We start from the raw sequence: 17,069 nt of genomic DNA on the forward strand, positions 1-17,069 counted from the left end.
ATTACTACAAGTAATGAATGCATTTATGTTACTTTCCTCCTCATATTTAGTAACATTGCGCGAACACGGTAAATTGAATGAGCTGGCCTGACCCATTCATTTCGTTCCCTGCCGCTCTTCAAACCTTGTTTATCTTCACTAAATATTTCTTTCAAAATTTTAAATTGATAGCTTTAAGGGCCTCGTGGCGGAGAAAATCCGTCGTCGTCGGCTTTGTCCGTGCGTTGAGCGGGAGCGCAAATTCTCTACCAATCACAGCGCGGCGCGCCGCGTTTCTACCAATCACACAGCGGCGTTCGGTTCCTTGCAGCACCACCAGATGGCGCTCACCTTCGCGCCTAATGTCCTACCTAGGTAGGACATTAGACAGTATAATAGCAAGAGCTTGGCGGCGCAACCCACCGCCCCGTTCCAAAGGGGACGCTCATAACATCCATCCATCCATCCATCCATCCATCCTTTCGTCATTCATCTGCCTTCACTTTTTTGTGAAGACATCAGCAGTCACACTGATTTTATTTCTAACATACTTATAGAAAAAGAAAGTGGCCTGATTCTTAATTTGCTCACTTTGCTTGCGTGCTGGAGGGAAGGGCGGTGCTGAAGCGTTCGAACACCTTGCGGGCAATATTGTGGTTACAGAGTGCCGCGATGCTCCTAGCTAGGCTCTTTATGAAGCCCAGTGCTTTATTGTTGCTGGAGCTATAGGATAATAAGCTGTCGACTGGTTCAATGAAAAGCGGAAAGAAATCGTCTGTACGTAATTTCGAGGCAGCAGCACCCGTTCAAATCTTCGGCCAACATCTGGCGGAGCGTTAACACCAGGGAACCCATTCTGAGCGGCCATGTTTTCCTGTCCGAATAGGCGCATCTGCGTGGCATGGCTGTGGGCCTTGAACTGTATGGTTCCCGCCAAATCGAAGGGCTCAACGATGGGTCACCTGCTGTAGCTTGTCTCGTCGATGGAGCATTTGACTACATGTACTAATTGGTTACTAAGAACTTTAACTTAACTACAGTCAGCGTTACCGAGTAATACAGTAATCGATAAATGACAAGACTACCGATAATATTCAACTGATTGCACGTAATTAATGGCGTGTAATTATAAGTCTGCTGCCCGTGTAGCATGCAACAATTAAGATCGGCCATGGAGTGGTCATCGGCGATAGCTTGTTTAAGGGCGCAGCTTGGATTCTTCGAATAGTGCAGTGATCCATTCCCATTGTGAGCAAGACACAACGAAAGCAATGAAAAATTGTGTAAATGATAACCGGTTTGTTATGGTGAAACAGAAGTTGCCTAACTTTAATGAGACATATGGAGCTATGATAGACGATCACACACACGCCACACGCACACGCACACGCACGCACACGCACACACACGCACACGATGCGCATCTTCCTGTGCTTGTTGTTGCATATCACAGCTCCATGTCTCGCATTGTGTGTTTCCACAAGAAAGAAGTCAAGACGTTTGATGTCTAGCATGCGTGTCCTCTCAATAATTTTACGCTTGCATCTGTTGACCGCAATAACCATGCACAAGTCGGATCAGAAAAAAGAATGCTTGTTTTTTTTTTGTTTCTGGGGCTGTCAAAGCAATACAGTGCAATCTGCTGCATTCTGACACCATGAAATAGTTGCAGACGTCCTGTGCAAAACAAGCAATGCTAGCCTTCAATAATAGGCGCGTGTTCGCCCAAAGATGCACGCGCGAAGCTCGAGGAGAGGGAAAAGGAGCATTGAGTCATCACCGGCTTGTGACGTCGCTGTGGATATCGAGAATCTGAGTAGAGCTAAATGTACTATGTAGGAGGGTGTTACACGTCTCAAAACGGCAATGGGAATTCCTTGGATGCGTCCCGCAAAGCGACCACCTGACCAGCTGACCACCTGACCATACATACCACGACGGAGCCCGGCACCGACTGTTGGCGAGTCAACAAAGAAGCTCCCTTCGAGGTAACAGCAACCGCCGAATTTTGTGGATGCGGTCATCCGCAAGCCAGGCTTTTCGACTCGCGGCAAGCCGACCGTCAAGGAGTGCCCACTAATTGATGCGAGGCGCCAACGTCGAGCACTTCCATGGGAACAGCGTCGACTTCGGACGTGTTTGCGTCGTGTTGCGTTCGCGACGCGGGAGCGATCGTGCAACATCGGAGGCGGAGTCGATCCGGCGGAACGGTGTGACGTCACGAGTGAGATTTTGCGAAGAGTTCGGCCATTCTGATTGGCCGAGACGCGTTCACCAGATTCCCTCGTCCAATTACTTAGCGAAACCGATTGTCTTAAAAGCGGACATCTTCGGTGCAGTCTGTGTGCTGTGACGTGTGCGCGCTCGGACATGTGGTGAGCTCAGACACGTAGAGTGCTCTGACGTGGAGACCGCTCCCATATATGGAGCCAGTTGCGTACATATGTAAACTAAATCCGTTTCTCGTTTGCCTCAAGTTCCCAACTTCATCTCCTCACCAACAGGCAACTCTCGCCCTACAGAGAGTAACTCTCGCCCTACAGGTTGAGCTTAGCCAGCTTAATGAGATGGACCAGCTACCGTGTTTTAGGCACTCCGGCGGGTTAAGCAGGCGAGTCCGAATCACCAACCCCAGACCCGGATTCACAACAATGGGCATAAGATCAGCAACCCGCGGCTCTAACGACTCCCACCTGTTCATTTCGAGAACGCGTACATTTTTACATAGACCTCACTGTGCGTGGCAAATGGTGCATGACACCGTGTCAGAGGTGCACCGTGCACATGACCATTCAAGAATGCCAGGACATTCAGCACCTCTACCTACAGCGATGCACTGTTCACGCATTTGTCTAATTTTTGTATTTTGCCGCTTCAGTTAACTCGCGTGTTAACGGCTCTGTGACTCTTCCTCGGTCATTTTGAGTGTCCGTCATAAAAAGAAGCCACAGTGTGCAAAAGCACAAAAATAATTGATTCCCCTGCATGTCTACTGATATAAGTTTTACTCTGTCGTTAGCATGAGCAGTTAACATTTCGAGCCAAGGAAGAGAAGACTGAACATCTACGTCAAAGGTGTGAAACTGAACAGTGATCAAGTTGAAGGCTATGAAAGATGGATTGTGGACAACACATCTTATAAAGCCCTATAGCAGTATCGCTATTAAACGGGCCTGCATGCTCATATATAGCTCTTATGACGTTAAGCCCCGTGACAACGCAAGCTAAAAATACAAATCTACGTCAGTGCACCTTCGTGATCTTTCGTGTGTACCAAATGCACTCAACAAAAACACCTTGTGTGAGTCATTGCTACGAATCGAGAAGTTCAAAGCACTTTCCAAAGCATGCTGACGGCTTAGTTTATGCGGGTCTGCCCGAACTATATGTATAATCAATGCACCAAGATGCCGTTGGAACACTTAACATAGTAACGTTGTTTGTAGGGAGAGATGGTTCATATCAGTGGGTAAAAGAAACCAGCGGAAAGATGCAAAGACAATGAAGAATTGTCTGTGCAGTTCGTCTCTGTCTTCGTGTTCTTCCGCTTCTTTCTTTCACCCACTTAACCCTTTCACATACCACTTTATGCGGTTGATTAACGACTTGCTTTCACCGCATTTGTTGCATCTTCAGAATCATAGAAAGTGTGCAGCTGCGGAAAAGGTTGAGAGTTTCTAGTTGTTTAGTGAGTTTTGTCAAGTTTCCAGGATGTGGACTCCGTGTGAACACTCGCTACAGCAACATCAAATATTTCGGGTTTTCAAAAGCTTGATAAGCACTTATCCAGCCACTTGAAAATAATGCTTGCTGCATGAAATCGTTAAAAACTAAGAAAGAAATGAACCCGCTACATACGACACACTGACACCGAGTAAAGACACCCAACCGTCTACCTTCCCACTGTTCTTGCTAAAACATTCTGCACGTTATTCAAAATTGCATCACAGTTGCAATAATTGTTTCAAGACGCATGCGACACATTTTAAATATCATTAATTTCAGCAGTGCTTTTGTTGTTGATGCACTGTCTTGCTGTGCACAATTGTGCAGACAGCGTCCGAAACGGTTATAACGCAGACGGCGGGCTTCTTTGTTGCGGATGGAACCATCGAAGATGTCGCGGCTCGCTGGGCGCCAAACATTCCAGTCAGCGCACGTTCGCCGAGTTGCAGCCGACTAGCGTAGGTGAGCTTACGACGTCAGCTCATTTCCTATGCGCGATTGTATCGAGCATGCTGTCGCGCTCAGTCGATGCTAGCTCGTCAGCGCCGATGTGACCTTTCGGCGACCCTTGGTGTCGTTTTGTTCGCATACCTGATCCAGACGGAGCTAGCAAAGTAGAAGCTAATGCCGACTTATAAAAAGCAGACGGTTGTAGTCCCGCACGTCGGAGAAGCGACCAAGGTGCGCTGTTGGCAGAGCAGCGAGTCTCGAAAGTCCGCAAGCGCCTTGCATTTGTGAAGGTGAGACGTTATTTCCTTTTATTTATTTATTTTTTTCTTGCAGTGCGCGCGTGCGTAGCAATGTACAGCGCTGGACTTGAGAGAGATCGACATTTATAAGAAAATGGCGATATAACTCGCGCATTCGCAAGCTCGACTTTACTCCAACTTCGGGTGGAACGTGCCGCCCTTAACTGGAATGTCAGTCAGCGCGGGCTTCATTAACGCTTCTCAGACCTTCCCGCGACGAGCATAAATGCTCCTTCACTCCGTTTCCGTCGAAAGATCCCCTAAAAGTTGGCTGTTCCAGATCAGTGCTGTGCTGTTACAGAATGCGGGATAAATTACGGGGTTTAACGTCCCCAAACTGTACACAGCTGGCTGCGATGGAAGTCGTTTGGAGGAGGGCTCTGAAATAATGTCGACTACTTGAGATCGTTTAACGTGCACCCATAGCCTGGTGCACAATTGTTCCTTTGGTTGGTTGGTTGGTTGGTTGGTTGGTTGGTTGGTTGGTTGGTTGGTTGGTTGGTTGGTTGGTTGTTTTCTCGCTTTTTTGTTTGTTTGTTCTTTGGATTTTTTTGTGTATTCCGCCCCCATTTGAATGCTACAGTCGCGGCCAGGAGTTGAACCCAGGAAGACGTTCGCAGAATAAGCTACTACGACAGGTCTCAGAAAGGGATGGGGGAGAGGAGGAATTTTTGTTAAAATTGAGTGGACGCGAGCGGTCAGGGGAGTGGGGGGGGGGGGGGGGGGAGGATGCGTTGGTGGTGAATATTTATTTTGCTTTGGTCACCGTTACTCTCTTATGGTCATGGACATCCGTAATGACCTAGAGAGAATCATCCACTGTGCCATTCCCGTGAGCTGTCTGTTTGCCGAGATCTTACCGAGCCCAGTGATCTCTGCCGCTTCAGTAAAATGACAAAAATGCGCGGTGTATTCAGCTTCTTGTGACTATGGTGGCCATCACACAAACAATCCACTACGTTAACTGCTAATGGGTTGGCGTTTCTTAGCCTTATCCCGAGCAGTAATCGGTAAAAAGAAAAAGTTCGTCGCCGGTATTCCCGCCGCACACAAAATAGGCAAGATGAAACTGTGAGGGCGCGACGCAGTGCATGCCACCTTGTCTAGTTGCGCTGCATTTTTACCTATATAAAGCGGAATATTCTTTTTTTCCTCATTAGAAGAATGTCATGCGCCAAACCATGCAAAACTTAACCAGCACTTCTTTTCCAAACCTTTTCCTTGCACATTTGTCAGGGAAAAAAATAAAAGTCGTGTTACATGGTAACATCGCAATTAAAGTTTAAATTTTCTTCCTCGGTTATCGCACGGCACCATTGTCGTCATTGTGCGATAAGGGTTCTGCAGTCTATATACTCTCGTATCACGTTCGTTTCTATTTACCTAAATGCCTGTGAGCGTGTACGCAATTAACTGGTTATTTATGTGGTGACCTCCGCCATCGTTCAACATTGTTCAATATATGTCCACAACGGCCGCATTTCGATGGGGGCGAAATGCGAAAACACCCGTGTACATAGATTTAGGTGCACGTTAAAGAACCCCAGGTAGTCGAAATTTCCGGAGTCCTCCACTACGGCGTGCCTCACAATCAGAAAGTGGTTTTGGCACGTAAAAACCCCATGATTTTTTTTAATATATGTCCACAAGACGCGTAAATGCGTATCTAATAAAAAGCACTGGAAAATCGTGGGGCTCTTCCTTGGCCACTGCTTTTCGTGAGTCATGCAAGCCGAAAACAAGCCTTCGGTAGCGTAGACTTCGGTGTGGGCCAATGCGTACCACACGCTTGCACGCAAAAAACATTGCGGTGACCAACGTGACCCGCCGGTTTCGTAAGCAGGAAGAGCTGTGTGGATCTCCAGAATGACGACTTAGCCGTTGAAGCAGCGAGGTTGATAAGCCTAACGAATGCAAATCTAACGGGAACTAACGCTTTCTACCGGCGTCCAAACTTCAGAGAATTCCAGCGACCGGATGAACCATCGGAACACCTTTTGTTGCGATTATTAGCGCCAGTACTACACAGAGTTACCCGAAACCTCTGTGCACTGTTTGCTGTGGCGACTGTCTCAGACGGTTAAAAAAATGGGCAATTTTCGCCGACCACGCTCGACGGCTGTGACTGACATCAGACTTTGCGTGATAATCACCAAGAAAACTGTCAGCAACATTTCAATAGTCGACGTTTCGTTTTTGACCTTATTGGGCATGTTATAAACATCGGCGTTTGTGGCTGGCATCAGTTTCAGGAAATAGTGACCCAAAGTGTGCCGCGAAATGCGTCTCTGTACCTGTTGAGTTTCCCGTACTTCATTTTCCTTCAGTGCAGAAACGTATATTAACTCCAACAGCAATGTCGTTTGGATACGGGCTTTGTACACTTATGTCTTGAAACTGGCGCGAAACTCCAGCATTGCGTTATGCTTGGTGTACAGCGTCGGTAATTTCCATTCTTCAATGACGTGTTCCCTAAAGTCACGTTGAAAGTCACGTTAACTGTCGTAAAGTTTGGTTAGTAACCACATCGTCTATTCAAGGAAAATCTTGATGTACACAGCAGCTGTAACGAAGATAGGCAAGCAAAAATTGTCTCGAGTCCCTTGTACCTTATAATCTGAGACCCCAGTGGTCTGCAGAAACACGCTCCTTCGCAGAAGGCCCGCGTCGTCGACTCCTTATACGCGTATTTGCTTTCCTTTCCGAGTCCCGCACGGTCAATGCAGGCGCCGGTTCAGTGGCTTTCCCGCGAAGTGCGATGGGGGTTTTCCAACAAGCGAGGCAATTGCGAGCTCAGCAGTCAAGCCAAGGTACTTGTTTGGTTTTCCATTGTTTTTTTTTTTTCATTTGGTCTTCCTTTTCCCTTGAAGTTCTGCAAGCAATGACTAGTTTGCCTTTGCTCCAGCCTGCATATGAAGGGATGTTTGATGGCATGCACACCTTCTTCCAACACTGTAACGTCCAAACCCAGTGCCACAACCACACAAAAAAAACAGCTTCTTAACATTTATTTCTGGCCACGGAATGTACATCGGTACAAAAGCAGCAATGAAACGTTATTTTAGTAAGAACTTTTGTTTTTTTTTTACTTCATTGATAATCGGTTTGCAAAACTTCACCAGCTGATCATTTGCTCCAGCGTGTCAAAAATCTTGCTGCTGGCTGTGCGTTGCGTTTACTGCGCTTCAGTAATACTTTTGAATTATCAAACTCAGCGTAGCAGAAATGCCGCATTGGACAATGCATGCAGCTTAAATGATTTTGGTTGCTTCATTAATACACATAAAGCAGAGTTGAGACCTGTTCAGTGCTCGATGTGGCTATTTTGCGACCTAATGCGGGCTGTAGTTGTGCGGTAGTATGAGTTTACTTAGAGGAGGCTATACAAATTTGTCGGGCGCAACCAGAACATTGCGAAGAATGGACAGGTTCAGTTGGGCGTCCGCGTACGCAGCAAACACGCGGAGGTGTCAGTGCGCATGCGCAGTATGCAGGAGCACGCGCGGTATCTTGCGTGAGCCCGCAGCTTTTCAAAAGCTGCGTAGCGTCAGCCGACATTGCGGGACGTTCTCGCGTGTTCTCGCGTGTCCACGAGAGCGCATTTTTCGATATCGCTCTTGCCGACTCCGGCTTGTGGTTTGGCTTCGGGGCGGCTGATATTGGCTGCACAGTTTCAGTAGGTGGCATATGGCGGCGCTGAGTAGCACACTACTGGTTCCTACTCGTGCAAGTCATCAATCCCCTTCTCAACTTTCGCGTCCGGCCAACTATTGCCCTAACATGCGGGCGCGCGCTGCGTACGGGGGTAATTGCGGACGCCCAGCTAAAACTGCCTAATATTATTTCTATCAGAATATAATTTTCAACTTTTCCTAAGAGCCACGACCGATTGAAAGAACATCGTTAGCAACGCATTTGTTTAGCTTATTTCGGGCTCGCTTGCGTTTAGCAAGTCTTGGCACCATACATCACCGGGCACGGGCACTGGACATTTCGTTGTGCTTTGGAAGAAATCATTATGCGTTCTCGTCACGTCATGTTCCTTTCAGTTCTGGTACTTTTATTGGCCTCACGTTCTCGGATATAACGTCAACGCGCACGGATATAACGTCATTCGCAAAAGCTTGCGGTACACAGGGAGCCTGAAACCCCGAGTAGCTCGGTGTATGAAACGCGCGGTTATGGCATTCGTGGATGCATGGGTCTGGTTCCATTGGTAACAACATGGCCGCTTGCTGACTGTTCTTGCGTCCTGCAAATATTTTCAAGCCTATTCTGCTCTGTGACTAAATAGAGCTCTCCTGTATCTCTTGTCCTTCTACTTTTGAATATGGCCACTTATTTCTCTGGAAATCCCTAAATTGGAGGAAGTGAAAGTTTTGCTTTCTTTTTTTGGTGGTTTCGTGAAACATTGCCTTTCGTGACACTTCCTGCGCCTTGCGAGTTTTCGCACAACCGATTTGCCATTTGAAGTGTTTCTGCGCCTCAAGTTGTCGATTAATTCGTCTTCTCTCTGCAATATGCTGTCCTCCTGCAGGCTAGCTTAGATGGCAGAGCGACCACCCAGGGAAGGCGTCAGTCGCGGATTCAATCTCCAGATCACTGCAGGATTATTTTTTTTTCAACTGCGAAGCATTCCTTCTGAGCCGAATGGGTCGCCTTTGCAGCTTCGTGCTACTCTAAGATGGATGAAACATTTGCGTTTTATTACTGTGCTTCGAGCATGTGGTGTGTGTCGCGTACGGTCTGCCATTGAACTGGTGCGGTTAGGGGATTTGTCTTACCTTGGTTTCTAGCGAAAGACGGGGAATGCGGGAGATGGAAATTCAAGACGATGAGCAAAACGTGAATGGTTTCTAGCGTAATTCAAACTAGGAAACCATATGGTCGTGCATGCTACGTGTACCTGCAGGATATATAGGCACCATATGTACCGGTCTGAGTGAAATCTGTCATGTACCCTGTGTTCCAGCTGACGTTGCCAAGCTGTTCATAAGAAAAAAAAAACAGATTTAAGGAACATGGTGCAAGATACAGATATAAAACCTACGGCGTTTGGTTCTCAGAGGTCTGAAGACTGAACATGGTGTCTTAAAATGGTATCTTGCACCATGTTTTTTTTTTTGTTCATTGAACAGCATGGCTAACGTTAGCTGGGACACTGTATAGATGGTTATGGCGTGCTAACAACACCACCATAAAAACATTATATTTTGCGCTGAAACCTCACGCCATAAACGTTCGCTTCACTTGTTCTTATCTCCTTCGTCTCCTGTCCTGTCACTGTTATCGCTGGCATCGATGTTTGCGCATGGGCGCGTTGACACCAGAGGTCTCGCTCGAAGTCGCAGACATCACCTCAAAGACGCTGCTCGCATCTTTGCACGCTGCCATGCGGTATTTGCTCTGTCTCTCTCTCAATCATTCTGACATTTTTTTTTTCGCTGTGCCCGGTCATGTCTTTCAAGAACGGCTTGTTCTCGATCTGCCAATCTGTGAGTGATGTCAACGGCAGCGCGCTGCATTCCCATCTTTTTTTTTTCATGAAATCGCGAACCATCTTCACCAGAAGTGCAATGACGTATGCAATACCCGTCTGGTTGACACGGGTTTTTGAACAGACGTATCGGTTTCGCAGCCACTCATTTTTTTTTTTTTTTTGCTTTCTTGTTCTCCGTTCATGCGCTGTGCACAACGCCGTCTTCAGGTTATGCGACCCGTAACAATATACATAGGTATATGCCATCAACGATTCCTGCAAGCCATCTTTTCCTACTTTATTTCATTGTTTAAACCTCTCTCCACTTTGTGACAGCTTCGCCAGGGACCTCCGTTTCAAAAAAGACCCGTACGTCCCACATCCAATATTCTCATATCAACATATAGGGATCCCATATAAAGACCTGAATGTTCCCATATAGCGTGTGGCGCATGTTTCCATGTGAGCTCCATATCCACATATGGATCTCGTATGGGAACATATGGGAATCTCGTATGAAAACCCGTATTTTCCCATATATCATATAGCACTCGCCCCGTGTGATACATGGGAACATTGAGTTTTTTGTGTGAATGCCCATATGTTTATATGGCTACGTAGAAACAAGCATGGGAACTATTATATGCAACTGTGTTGGCAAGCGCATATGCATGTAACACTGCCCAGAACCAACACATCGCACAAGGTTGCATCGTCGTCGTCATCGTCTTTGCAAACATAGACCTGCTCTTGGTCAGTAGAAATAACTGTTCCGAAGCATTAACACCTGGTGGCAGAAACATGGGTCATGCGTAACATGCCCCATTTAGGATACATGGAAACATGCGGGTTTACACGGGATCACTATAGGATCGCATAATCATACTGCAACATGCCCCGTATGTATGATATATGGAAACGTGCAGGATTTTATACGGTATCCCTATGTTCTATGGGACATGGGGCTTATGTGTTACTGGTCTTTTTTTTTTCGATAAGGCCACAAACCTTCGCTGCGTCAGCCGCACACTGCTGTTAGTTCGTTAGTTTACTCGTTCGTGTGACTTCGCTTCTTCGTTCGCGAAAAAAAAAAAACATTGGAGGTCCAGTCTCGTGCGAGCAATCCCCTTGTGTACGCCTCGGTTCGGCCTAGCTCCGATGTCACGCACCAGTGACCCTCAGCTGCGTAGATGCGCAGTTGTGCGGAAGATTGGCTTTGACTGACCTCAGCTCGCTGGATGCCCTGTTTCAGGACATGAACGCTAGGAACAGGGGGACAAGATGGGGGGAGTCGCCTGCCAGATAGGCGCGGTGCACCCAGTCTCCTCTAGAGCCCGAGTTGCGATACGTAATACTCGCGATGACGCCCCGACCCTATCGCTATTCGCGTCCACCCGGCGTGAAACACTAACCCACTTGTTGATCTGTTTGTCGCCCTGCGAGTGTATGCGAACACAACCCGGCGTGGAGGCGGAGGCAAAGGGAATAGGCAGTTCGTCGCGTATAGAGGTCCGTCTGTAATGGCCTTGCTTGTTGTTCTTCGTGTATGTAACAGTGGCGTGGTTCGCCGGAGGTCACGGACATGCTATATTCGCAAAGAAAGAATGAGACAACCACCCAATCATAGCAATTGCTTCGAAGGAAACCCATACAGTTTCCTCGAAAGAAACTCCTCGCAGTCGAAGAAAAGCCGCCTGGTTAGCTTAGATGGTAGAGCGGCTGCCCCGGAAAAGCGGTGGTCCCGGGTTCAACTACGAGGCGTTTCTTTCGAGGAACCCGTGTGGGTTTCCTTCGTAGCAACTGCTATAATTTGGTGGATGTTTCATTTTCCTTCCATTACTTACCTCCACCTTGCGGGTTTCCGCAGAACTATTACGGCATGCTATATTCGTGCACAGACATTGTCTCAACCGTGGAACGGATTCGTGCAGCAGGTCCGTGGAAACAGTCACGCGTATGCTCCTTCGCAAGACGTCTCTTGTGCCATCCAATCGAAGATGAGCAGTCGGCTCTACCAGGACTCACCCGTTTGCGAGAGCCCCGGTAGTCGTGCCCGCAGAACTGGGATAAATCTGTTTGGCCACAAGCACATATAGCGAACGTGTTTCGTCGGAAGAAGGAACTACGCGATCGCAGAGTGGAACTTCACTGCCAAATGGGGCTAAGTTCGAGACAAGTAGTTCCTCCTGCAAAATGACTTGAGAATTGTCCTGTATTTAGTGTGGGGTCTGTCTGTCTGTCCTTCTTGCAAAGGAACTTACCACCCGCCTCTCCTATTGTTTGTTTGTTTGTTTGTTTGTTTGTTTGTTTGTTTGTTTGTTTGTTTGTTTGTTTGTTTGTTTGTTTGTTTGTTTGTTTGTTTGTTTGTTTGTTTGTTTGTTTGTTTGTTTGTTTGTTTGTTTGTTTGTTTGTTTGTTTGTTTGTTTGTTTGTTTGTTCACACTTCGCCTACTCGGCGTCACATGGTGGGGCAAGTGTTAACACAAGAACACATGAAATTTATTAACCTAAAACGTCGGACGTATTCGATCGCTCTGCGACATGGTGGCGTTCACACGCTTTCGCAACGCAAGTACATCCTCCATGTATGAGGAGTATGCTCCCCCAGGGAATTGGATGCGCTCACCGAGCTGCTTCTTCGCGACCTCAGCGCGAACAGCGGGGGTGGCGACAACCTGCCGAAGCTGTTGCGTGAACGTCGCCAAAATCTGGAAGATCTGGCTCATGGATCCAAAACCAGGTTTTCGCAACATCGGACAGGTGGAACGGGACGTTCCGCAACTTCTGTGAACTGTCCCCCTTGTTCAAGTCGCTTACGAGGTCGTAGTTTTGGAGCCAGTCCTCGACGGCATCCCCTCTTGGACCGGCGAAGACTTGTGGGTCGCGCTGGTGTCCGTTGATGGTCACGACGGATGGAGAAGGCTGCAGTGGAGCGGCGGCATCGGACGTGCCCGGATTCGCTGGAGCGAGCGTGGCCGGTGGTGTGAGGCGGCGACCCGAGCGTAGCTCCAGTGAGAACGTGCGAGAGGTCGTGGGGTACGAAAAGCACCTCCACCCCCTATAAGGAGCCGCTAGGAACCGCTTTATTCCAGCCGAGCTCGTGCTGCCACCATGAAGATCATGCTGTGCCGTTGGTATATACAGATCAGGAAGATGTAACTTGGATGATGCGTAGAGATGATAAAGATCAAAGTCGGGGTATGTGTTGCACTCACACATAATGAAAGAAGACGTACGTTATTCGGTGTTTCATTTAGAAAAAAGATGAATTAGAAGTAGCAAGCACATATTGAATACTCTTTTTATGACTGTTTTTTTGTCGTTAAGTTATCTTTAGTTCACCATGGTTCGTCGACTTAACTGCTATTGCAGTGGCCACATGTGTGGCGTATATATCGCAGCTGCTTGACATTCTTCTCGAGCCAATCGGCTGTCAAAATTTCGCCGTCCTAACGTTGGCTATGTAGCATGAGTTCCTTTGTTGTTGTTTTTTCACTTCCGGGATCGTGAAAACAATACGCGGCGTTGAGACGGTTTGAAAAAGAAGCCCATTGATGTGAATTCTCCTTTGACGTAAGTGTGTCTCGAATTGCAATTACTCCGCAGCCTGCTTCTTAACAAGAATATTAGTCAAACGATACAGTGAATATGTATAGCGAGAACTGGAGAAGAGCCTGCCAAGCTGTCGCTGCGACCACGCTATAGTTCCTCCAAACATTTAAGCGAGACATTGCAACTATTTCGTTTTTTTTTTTTTTCCTGGAACGTACTATTTCGTTGGACTTCACTTACAAAAAGCCCGGATAGCTTGCGATCAAATTCATCCGAATCGGGAACTTCCACGAGAAGTAGCGACCTTCCACGTTGCGTTGTCGTGGAAATACCAGTTGTTGAAATATCACAAAAATTACCGGAAAATTCAACTGTTCTCGTGAGCTTACCGAAATGTTCGCCGAAGTGTTCCCAGAAAACTCTCGGGGCTTCGCGGGTGCGCGCATGCCAACTCAGTTATGTTCACCAGCCCTTCGTAACTTGCTGAGCCAAGTCGCCGTGCGCAACCCGGGGTCGTATTCTGTATGCGCCCACAAATTGGCGTTCCTGAACAGCTGCGCACATGCCGCACCATGGTGCGCAGACCGGCACGAGCGAAACGAATATAGTAAGACGTCAAGCTAAACGTATGTAATCCTCTCACTGGGCGCTGACAAAGGCCGTCGGTTACCGCGGAGGCGGCGCCGACGTCGATGTGCCCTATATCGGTGCACCGTCATGGTTCATCATCGCGCCAGCGTTCGGAGGACCTAGTGTTCCTGTATATGCTATATACAGGAACACTAGGAGGACCCAGGGAGCTGGATAGTGCTGCGCGACGGCAGTAGTCCCCCGCTGTGCGCCGCGCCATGTCGCCGAGCCGCGTTTGCAACACCTTGCGAGGAGCTCGAATGCAACTCTGAACTTTGCTGTTGATTGCATTGCTTCGCCTTCGAACGAAAGGCGCCCGTTTTCTTTCTTTCTTAATACTCGCCCTTCCTACCAAGTGGCGGATCCCGGCAGTTACGGCTCTGCAGCGGTGATCGAACCACTGAATCGATCACGAAGGGCGATAATATTGGACGATAAGATTAAATGGTTAGAAAATACGGCTCCGGCTCACGTTCTTTGAACAAAAGAAAACATACTCCGCGTATTTAAGCGAAACTGGGCTCGCCGTTTTCGCTGAGTTGTTTGCAAAATTTTCTCAACTAATCGCAGCGGTTGTAGGGGCTCGCTGGTTGTAGGGGCTTCGCACTTGCGAACTTATCGGCCGAAATTCGCAAGTTACAACGTGTGCCGTAAGTCATTTAGTTAGCCTAATTAGTTCGGTTCTGTTGGTTAGTCGATTATTAGTGTTCATTTCTCGTGTCCGCCTACTTCGAGTAAGCCTGCTCAAGGACAAATAGAATGGCGTTGTCTCCAACAGGCGATACCTTAATTTCTGTGTGGTCTGAAGAAACACCCGGTATTCTTTCTTTCAAATTTTACAGGCTTATGGCCTTGCGGAAGCCTGTGCTGCACTTTTAATCTAAACCACGAGTGATTTTTTTTCAATGAAATTTCCTATGCCTCCCCTGCCCCCTTCCTCCAGTCCCCCAATACATTCACACACACACTTTGCTGGAGCAGGCTGCTCCCGTCTTGCCCAGTAGACAACACCATAGGTCAGTGGGCATAATTTCCGAATATTAAAAAAAGTTTTAAAAATATACGAAGCACAATTTGACAAGTGTGCAACTTAGCTATAAAAATAAAACGATATCGCAATTCCGGAAACTGTCTATTGTTTCCATAGGTGTACGCGTTAAGGGGACGAAATTGTTCAATATTACAGAGCTCCAAAGTACACCAGTAGTCTGCGAAATCGACATTTGCGAAACCCTCGTAGACAAGTGTGTGTGTGCGCGTGTGCGCGCGCGCTCGCGCAGCGTGATGTGTGTAGTGTAGTGTACTATGTGTACCGGCGTGGTGTGTAGTGTAGTGTGTAGTGTATTGTGTAGTGTGATCTTCTTTCGTACATCGCAATATTGTTTGTCCAAATGCAGTATACGTAAGCAAAACGTCTGCGTACGAAGGGCATGGTGGCGCACACTGATAAATATGCCTGCCTAGGTTGTATTTAATGTACTGATAACAACTATGCTTACTTTTTCTAATTATCTTGCGCAAAATATCTTGAAGGACAATGAAAACATTGGTTCTATGCACAACTTCCAATATACTGGCGTGTTTCCGGCAAGTTGTCTTCAAGTATGCCACAATCTTTAGAAATGTTGACATTTCAAAAGCTCAGACTGCAAATGAGAATGCTCATTGTTCGACTGCAAGGACTTTTTTGTTTGTGTTTATGTAGCAATTCCAGAAACACTGTGCGTCAGCAGCGGTGCGCATGACGCAGGCATTTTACGACTAACGTCAACGTTGGACGAATGTAATGAAATACGAAGAAGGTAATTTTAGTATTTCTACCTTTATCACATGGCTCCATTAGGAATGCTAACTTCTTTTTTTAGGGGGCGATTATCGCTTGTCATAATAAAAAAAATGACGCGCGTCATTCGCACGATATGCAAGCAATGATAGTGTTAAGATAGGCAATCAGCAACCTCTACGAAATATAAGCAAAATTAACCGCTTACAGTAATGGCGCATGCCGTATATACGTCATTGCTATAACCATAGAAGAAATGTGTTTTCTTCCTTTGGCATTTTCGTGCAATGAGCGAATGGTTCTTGATCCGGCTGTGGGAGTTTGACTTTCGTCCTCTTCCTGTATAGATCGCTAGCTTCCCGACAGAAATGCAAGCACCTCTTCACCGCAACAAGAGAAAACATTTTGTCAGTTGCAGTACAACACTCCCAATTACATTGGTAGTATTCTCTCGGGAATGAACCTGACATCTCATGTGCACACGACAGGGTCTGCAACGTGATGGGTGCACATGTGAATGTAGTTCTCAATATCGAGGGCTAAGCTTGTCCTTTGCATGTATTGACGACCGAAATTTCACGTCCACAACACGTATAGAATAAGCTCCACTGAACGCCTATTAACGATGAATAAGGTTTAAATGCCCGATATTTTCAGCGTTAATGACCATTTAAAGTTTCATCCGCGCTCGAACGCATTTGACGTGTTTGACCGCTGTCGATTGCTAAGTCTCCATTATCGTGTTCACCTCTCTTGATCGAATTTCTACATATCGAGCCTTTAAGCTAGGTCTGTGAGACCTGCACTAATTGACGTGATAGTTCATCGCTCAAGCGGCAAGGTCTTGACTCGAGTTTGTACATTAGGTCCATCTGTGCTTCAACGTTTCTCAATTTCTTTCTCTATGGTTTCTCCGCCCTATAACGCCTGTCACCTGCGTCCTCATCTCCGTCCGAGATAACCCCTTGTTTCCCTCGCTCCATCCCCTCCCGGCATTCCGGAGTTGCTTGTCAGGGCAGTCTGGCTGAGGCTAACCCCCGTATTCACAAACGAACGTGGGAACGAACTTCTTTCGGGGGCATCACCAAGTGGGAGTACCAGAGGCGTAGCCAGGGTTGGCACACCATGCACGTGCTCCCTCCCTCCCCCCCCCCCCCACCTAGACATTCACT

General features: G+C 47.3%; 1 protein-coding gene across 3 annotated transcripts in view; it reads left to right on the forward strand.

Moving 5' to 3' along the window:
* The window catches only part of LOC135897079 (dual serine/threonine and tyrosine protein kinase-like), a 113,173-nt gene that overhangs the window by 66,356 nt on the left and 29,748 nt on the right, over positions 1-17,069 (forward strand). The window contains exon 2 of one of the 3 annotated variants that reach the window (XM_065425656.1): positions 4,060-4,167. The exons of the other annotated variants lie outside the window; for them this stretch is intronic. The gene's annotated coding sequence lies outside the window, so the exon portion shown is untranslated. The remainder of the gene's footprint in view (positions 1-4,059; positions 4,168-17,069) is intronic. 3 annotated transcript variants of the gene reach the window in all.

Source organism: Dermacentor albipictus, chromosome 5, assembly GCF_038994185.2.
Source record: "Dermacentor albipictus isolate Rhodes 1998 colony chromosome 5, USDA_Dalb.pri_finalv2, whole genome shotgun sequence".
Lineage (NCBI taxonomy): Eukaryota > Metazoa > Arthropoda > Arachnida > Ixodida > Ixodidae > Dermacentor > Dermacentor albipictus.